The sequence below is a fragment of the Urocitellus parryii genome, chromosome 9, assembly GCF_045843805.1.
Source record: "Urocitellus parryii isolate mUroPar1 chromosome 9, mUroPar1.hap1, whole genome shotgun sequence".
In the NCBI taxonomy this organism is placed as follows: domain Eukaryota; kingdom Metazoa; phylum Chordata; class Mammalia; order Rodentia; family Sciuridae; genus Urocitellus; species Urocitellus parryii.
This window is the reverse complement of record NC_135539.1, coordinates 45,511,033-45,518,719: the sequence shown is the minus strand read 5'-3', so window position 1 is coordinate 45,518,719 and position 7,687 is coordinate 45,511,033. Positions and strand designations below refer to the sequence as shown.

The 7,687-nt window shown below is 38.9% G+C and overlaps 2 pseudogenes; both read right to left on the bottom strand.

The window, feature by feature from the left end:
- Positions 1-446: 446 nt before the first annotated feature.
- Positions 447-1,905, bottom strand: LOC144256987 (nucleoporin p58/p45 pseudogene; annotated as a pseudogene).
- A 22-nt stretch (positions 1,906-1,927) lies between these two features.
- Positions 1,928-5,668, bottom strand: LOC113178444 (thymidylate synthase-like; annotated as a pseudogene).
- Positions 5,669-7,687: the final 2,019 nt, after the last annotated feature.

Genomic DNA, 7,687 nt, shown 5'->3' with positions numbered 1-7,687 from the left:
GTCAATAAAATCACACTGCATCCTGAATGTGGGTACTTTGCAATCATTATGTATGAAAAAGGTCAGAATGCACCATCTATCAGTATCATACATGAAAAATGCAACGTATGGATGGATTATATCTGACTTTGAAACAAAAAATGATACAATCATGATTTTAGAACCTAATGGTATTCTTAAATGTAATTCAGTAGTGAAACATCATAGTCTAAAGGGTATTTATAGCAATACGGCAAATAACATTGAGTTAATTCACAATAGTCAATATCTGATGTATAATTATTGCTAGACTACCCTGCATTTTTTGTCAGGTGTGTTTATAATTGTGTCGATCACAATTTTTAAACTGTACTGAAACAGTTGTTCATAGAAATTTTTTCAGGGCTCACACAAAAGAAAGACTTATAAAAATGCACATAAATGTTCAGCATTTGAACAGTAAGAAGCTATAACTTGAATGCATTCAGACCTGTAGCAGGCTGTTGCTGCTGCGTAAGTGTTGCAGCCATGGCAACGGCTGCTGCATTTGGCATGGTGCTGAAAGGGGTTGGTCCAGTAGTAACTCTGGGTGCATTCTGCCACTTCTTAGCTTCTTCTAGCCTGGCTTCAAATACATCTACAGCATCTCCCAAGAACATTTTTCTGTAGCCAAGGTACTGTTCTTTGAGTACCTTTACATTTTCATGAATAGACTGAAGTTGTGCAGCTAAAGCTACAAATGTTTGATAAATTTTCTGCATAGCCATTGACAAATCTTGAGGGGTTATATGTGAATTATTTGCTTGGGTGGCAAGATGGTTTTCTAGTTCTTCAATCTGCTGTCTGTACTGTTGGAGCTGTACCTCAAATTGCTGAACCAAGATTCTGAAGTAGTCAGCAGGAGCTGTATTTTCATGTTGAAGTCCAGGTGGTGTTTTTTGGGTTCTTAAAGCTATTTCAGCATTCTTTAACTCCTGAGCAGTTTCTACTTTCAATTTATCAATATTAAGAGTGTTTCTCTGTAATCCACTGGCAGCCAACGATAGAAGTTGCTTCAGAGCTTTAATATCTTCTTGTACTTTAAGCATTGCTTTTGAAGACATTCTACTAATTTCTTCTTGGACCTGTTTTTGTTCCTTCACAAATTTCTGGAGATTTTCAACATCCTGGCAGATGACAGGAGGTAGATTTTCATCCTTCAGTGCCTTACTATCCTCTGGTCTTGTTCCTGTTTTATCACTCTTTTATCTGATGAGCTACTAAAATCTATACCACCGAGGCCTTCATTGCCTGCAGCTGAAGTAGCTGCTGTAGTTCCCAAAGTCAGGCCTAAAGCATTTTGTCCAAGTCCTGATGTTGCTGTGTTTGTACTCTGGAAAAGTGAACCTCCCAAACCAGCTAAGGCTCCCCCTAAAGAAAGGCCTGTTGATGCAGTTGTAGTTGTGGCTGTTGTTCCTCCCAGATTATTTAGAGTAAATCCAGTGGATGCTGCTGGAGTTGATGTCAGAGCAGATGAAAGAGTGAGACGCTTGCTGAGGTAGAAGTAATAGGAAGAGCAAATGGTGTGGCAGATGCTGCAGGTTTATTGAATCCTAAACTGAAGCCAGTTGTAGATGCAGATGTAGTGGCTGGTGTTCCCAGAGTTAGTCCTGTAGTTATAGTTGTTGCTATTCCTGTGTTTGTTCCTCCTAGAGTGAACCCAGTGGTAGGCTTAGATCCAAAGAGTACAGTTCCAAAACCACCAGAAGAAGTAGACTAGTTGCTGGAGTTGCAGTGCTTCCAAGAGTTCCAAAATTGAGCCCCACAGAAGGGTTGCTAGATGCTCCAGTCCCGAAAGAAAAACCGCCGCGAGTGCCGGTCCCACCGGCCGCCACGGTGGTGGAACCCAGCGTCCTGGACCCGAAGGGCGGAGAAGCCCGTGGCCATGGCTGCCTCGGGCTGGATGCCGTCAGCAAGCTGAAAAAGGTCGGAGACCCTCCTCTAGCCTTAAAGCCGAAGTGGACCGGGCAGCATGGTTCTTGGCCAGTTCCCACTTGGCGGGCACTTCAAGCCCTAGCGGCGACCTCGAACCACGGCCAAAATGGATGGAGCCACTAAACCAAAGCACGCCCAACGCCCGCCGTGAGCTCCTAGCACGCTGGAAGTGACTGGACCCAAATTTTTCAAATGATGATATGATTTGATATCATTTTTTATCAAAAATTAGAATTAATTTTGTTGATTTTTTAGAAAATAAAGGATGGCGAGGGCTGGGGATATAGCTCAGTTGGTAGAATGCTTGCCTTGCATGCACAAGGCCCTGGGTTCAATCCCCAGCAGTACACACACATACACACACACACACACACACACACAAAATGAAAATAAAGTATGGCAGAATGCATTACAATTCTTATTACACATGTACAGCACAACTTTTCATATCATATTTACTATTAGCTAAAGCTATTAGCTGATAAAACTGTGATTGAGACTTTATTTTGAAATATAAAAATAAAACTGTAAGAATAACTTATTTTATAGACAACCAGCCTTAGAGTATAATTGCTACCAAGTCCTAACTCCAATGGCTCAGCATTGGGGACAGAAAGATGATGGAAGCAGCAGATTGCCTGGGGCTGGTATCCAACACAAAATCACCCAGGACATTACAAGAAGGATTTTCAAGTTTCCCATTCAGCATTCCTTCAAGCAGCAATGCTATCAAGTAAACAGGGAATGGATATGTACTAACCTGATTGGACACCTACTCTGACTCAATTCAATGGCCAGCAAAAGAGGCAACACTATAGTAGTTCACAGAAATTCCTTCAAATTCTTACTCCCGTGACCTCAGTCTTCACAGATATCACAAATCTGTCTCCAATTCCTCCTCAGATCTTCCTCTAAGATGGAACTGAGCAGATTGTACAGAGGTCTGCCTCCAATAACTTCTTACTTCTTTTCATATGTTTTTACTAATTTTAATGTAATTAGCATTGTAGAAGCATCATCATCAGAGCACCTGGGCTGGGGAGTGCACAGCTGAGCCTTGGTTAAACTTTCATCCTTTGTTCAGCCTTCAGTTGTGTTCTTCAAGATCCTGAACGTTGGATGTCAGCCAAGATGGAGTGGAAGAAATTATTGGGGAACTAAAAGTAAAGCTTGAGTAATGATTTGTAAAGGGGTTTTCTTCTTCTTTGTTTTCCCATCCTTTGTATTCCAGCTTTGATCTGAGATGGCATCAAAATTCAGAAACAGGCCATACAAACTCAAGGAGAGAGCCCTTTATTCTCACTACAGGTCTGGTAGAGGGACCTCTGCATGCTAGTAGGCATGGAAGAGATCCTTTTTTCTCCTTTCCTCTTTTTTCTCCCAGCCCTGCCTTAGGCCAACCCCCATTGGGGAACAGATGTGCTGTGACAGCAACTGTGATATTTAAAATCCAGAGAAAGGAAGAGAAAAACTAAGTCTCTGGCCAGAGAAGGAGGGGTAAAAGGCCTCTGGGAACTGGAGGCATGTGTATCAGGCAGACTCAAACAGCACAGCAAAGGTTAAAACAGAACTGATACCAAAACCACTGCTCTGAAAATGAGAGACAACTTAAGGTCTGACTACACAAGTGCTCATGAATATGTACACTTAAATTATTATTATGGCCTGCCAACAACATCATTATCATAAGGATTCAAACATGCTACTGAGAAAAAAAATTTTTTGTTCTTGGTTGCTTTCTTCTGATCATGGTTAAGACTGTGCAAATGGTAAATGGGTACTTTGTAAATATTTGAGATCCACAAAAAGAAATAATTTTCCAAGTTTTAGGCATTAAAAATTATTTTAAAGTTACAGTTGGCAAAGAAAGGGTCTGCTGTGTAAAATCAACTTGAGATCAGTTACATCAATAATTTTACAGAACTCTCTATAGGAAGGTATAAATTAAAATGTATAATACCCCAGAATAAAAAGATTGTAAAGTCTTTGGGGAAAAACAGAAGAGTTTTTAATTAACGATTTGAAAAAGGCATGGACATATCTCCTTCTCAGGGCATATAATTTTGGTGGGGCAATAGTTCTTTTTTAATTGATTTTTTATTTGTTCTTTTTAGATATATGGAACAGTGAATATATTTTTGATGTATTATACATACATGGATTATAACGTAATGGGATCTAGTTAGGATCCCATTCTTGGGGTTGAACATGATGTCGAATTACCCTGGTGGTGTATTCATATATGAAAACAGGAAAGTTATTTCTGATTTGTTCTACTTTTTTTTCTAGAGGGAATACTTTTATTATGCACAATTTAGTAAGTCTTTTTTTGCAGACAGTTCTTTATTAAAGGAACATATAAAGCAAGTAAGCATTCATAAGCTCAAATATTAAGATGGATGGGTTACTTTAAAATTGAATGGAATCGCTTATACAACTAATGAAACTCACCAGTTTTCATGAAGCCAAGAGACTGAAATACTACCTATTTTTGCTAAAAGTATATAAATTTCCACTTTCTTCTCTCAGGATTTTCATGCTCCCTCAGTTAACAAAACATGATTTACTAAAACATTAGCAGTTATGTCTGCCAATGGTAACATACTTAAAAGCTAATGAAGAATACTTGGTAAGTCAGAGATAGATTTTTGACCTAGTTCCTTTTTCTTTAGGAAAAAAAAAAAAAAAACTTTCACCTGGGCATCAGGCCCAACCCCTACAGTTACAAGACCTTTCCAACTCCTTTAAAAGCAATCTAAACAACCATTTAATAGTTAGATGTGGATTTTACCCTTCAATCTGAAAGTTTTTAACTTTGAAGTTGTCAATTTTCTCAACCTTTGGAAGTATTTTGAGCTTTGGGAAAGCTCTTGGTTCTCATAGAAGCTGAATTTTCAGTGGCTCAATGTGATTTAGTTAAATATGTGCATCTCCCAAAGAATGCATAAAGTCCCCTGGCTGCAGGTCCCTGATGTGTGCAACCATGTAAGGTAAGCAGGGCATAGCTCTCAATGCTGAAAGGCACGCCTAAGCCCATGACTCCTGATCTATGGTACAGCCAGCAGGACAGCTCCCATTCACCTTGTAGAACTGGCATGGCTTAGAGGCAGCACCATCAGAGGAAAATCTTTTGGTTTCCAAACACACATGATAATTCTTCTGGCCTCAGGATTGGTTTTGATGGTGTCAAACACTTTTTGCATTCTAATCCTTGATCAGAATAACCTGAAACCATATCTTTGTGTTGTGCCCAAAAATGTCTCTACTGGAAGCCATAAACTGGGCCCAGGTCTCTTTCTTTTCTGGTGGAGAATCCCAGGCCATCCCAAAAGGCTTGAGATGCATTGGTGTACCAGATTTAGTCCCTTGGAATATAGTTTTTTAGCATTTGTGGATCCCTTGATAAATCATAGCAACTCCTCCAAAACACCATTCCAGAATACAGATTTGGTTGTCAGCAGAGGAATTCATCTCTCAGGCTGTAGGGTGATTTCATGCAAAAGAGAGAGAGAGAGAGAGAGAGAGAGAGAGAGAGAGAGAGAGAGAGAGAGAGAGAGAAAGAGAGAGAGAGAGAGAGAGAGAAGGTGCTGATGTCTATGCACTCTTCCTTCCTGAAGCCACAGCACATGATGTGCTTTATCTGCTCCAGGTACTGAAGCTCCCTGGTCTGCAGCTGCGGCTCTGTATTCTGTTTCTGCAAGGCAGGTGACAGCATGCAATGCAACTCAGAACTGGGGGCTGTTACAATGAAGACTTTTTTTTGGTAGCCTTTTTAAAATTAATTAATTTATTATAATTAGGTATATATGACAGCAGAATGCATTTGACTCATTGTACACAACTGCAGCACAACTTTACATTTCTATTGTTGCACATGATGTAGCATCACACCATATGTGCAGTCATACATGTACCTAGGGTAATGATGTCCATCTCACTCCACCACCCTTCCTTCCCCCATGCACTCTCCCTACACTCCTTCCCTTGTGTCCAAAGTTCCTCCATTTTTCCCATGCCTTCTCCTTCCCATTATGTATCAGCATTCACTTACCAGGGAGAACATTTGGCCTTTGGTTTTCTGGGATTGGCTTATTTTACTTTGCATGATATTCTCCAACTCCATCCATTTACCTGCAAATGCCCCAATTTTATTCTCTTTTAATGCTAAATAATATTCCACAGTGAGTATATACCACAGTTTCTTTATCCATTCATCTATTGAAGGACATCTAGGTTGCTTCCACAGTTTAGTGATTGTGAATTGAGCTGCTATAAACACTGATGTGGCTGCATTACTACAGTATGCTGATTTTAAGTCCTTTGGGTATAGACCAAGAAGTGGGAGAGCTGGGTCAAATTGTGGTTCCATCCCAAGTTTTCTAAGCAATCTCCAATATTGCTTTCCAGATTCCTTATACCAATTTGCAGTCCCACTAGCAATGTATGAGTGTGCCTTTTCCCCCATATCCTCACCAATATTTATTGTTGCCTTTATTCTTGGTACTGCCATTCTGACTGGCATGAGAAGAAACCTTAGCTTAGTTTTGATTTGCATTTTTCTAATTACTAGAGATGTTGAACATTTTTTTCTATATTTGTTGATTTAATGTATATCTTCTAAGAATTGTCTGTTCAGCTTCTTAGCCCATTTATTGATTGGGTTGTTTGTGGCTTTTTGGTGTTAAGTTTTTTAAAACTTTTTTGTTAAGTTTTCTTTATGTATCTTGGAGGTTAGTGCTCTACCATGTGTATGTCATCTGGTAAAGACTCTTAGTAAGTCTTAATTGATAAGAAATTCTCAGCAATTATTGTAGGTCAAATTGTTACACTATCTTTGCACCTGAAAAAATCTAAATGCACTATAAGCATAACCTAATTATAAACTATTTATATCAATAAAAATTTAGACAATAATTAATGAGGACTTGTATTTTCAGATGAAAAGATTTTTGCTGATAGTTAACAATGTACCTCTCATTTAAGAATTCAAGTTACCATTTGGTAAGCTAATATATGGGGTGGGTTCTTATAAAATATCTTGAAAACTTGGTTCTTAATAAATAGCAAAAGTGAGACATATAAAAACTCCTATTTCTTGAGAGTAGATGGAAAATTAATCACTTTGGCTAATATTATGTAAATGTAGACTGATGTAGTAGAATGATAGTTTTAAAATTTTAAAGGTCTCTGAACATGTGTTATTAATTTTATAGCATAATAATATACTGGTAATTACGTTTAAAAATGATTTACTTTTCTAATTTTTTTTTTACCTGGTGATATTTCCTCAACTAAGGCATTAGGTAAAGTGTTCAGTGCCCTTTCTTGTAGAGAAAATGAGGAACCTGGTCAGCCAAGCATGGATAATATAAATCCCACATAGGTTTGAGAACTCACACAAACTGAGACTTGTACCCTTCTGTCCTGGATACATGATATCTAGGAAAAACAAGGACTACTTGACAACTGCTTAGAATTCTTCCGTTCCCCAGGGTCAAGAGAGGCAGCACTGTGCAAGGGAGGCATGCGAATTACTTAGAAGATAAGAAAGACCTAAATCTTTAAGGTCAGCAATGAGGGATAGCTCAGAAACAGCTGCATGGTGAAGTGGGCACCATTATTAAGCAATGACTGAGGCTGAGTAGCCAAGGCCAGACAAATGATAAAGAGGGCAGCCAGGATTTATACCCAAGTAGACAAAGAATAAACTAATGGAACACAATAGCAAGCTCAG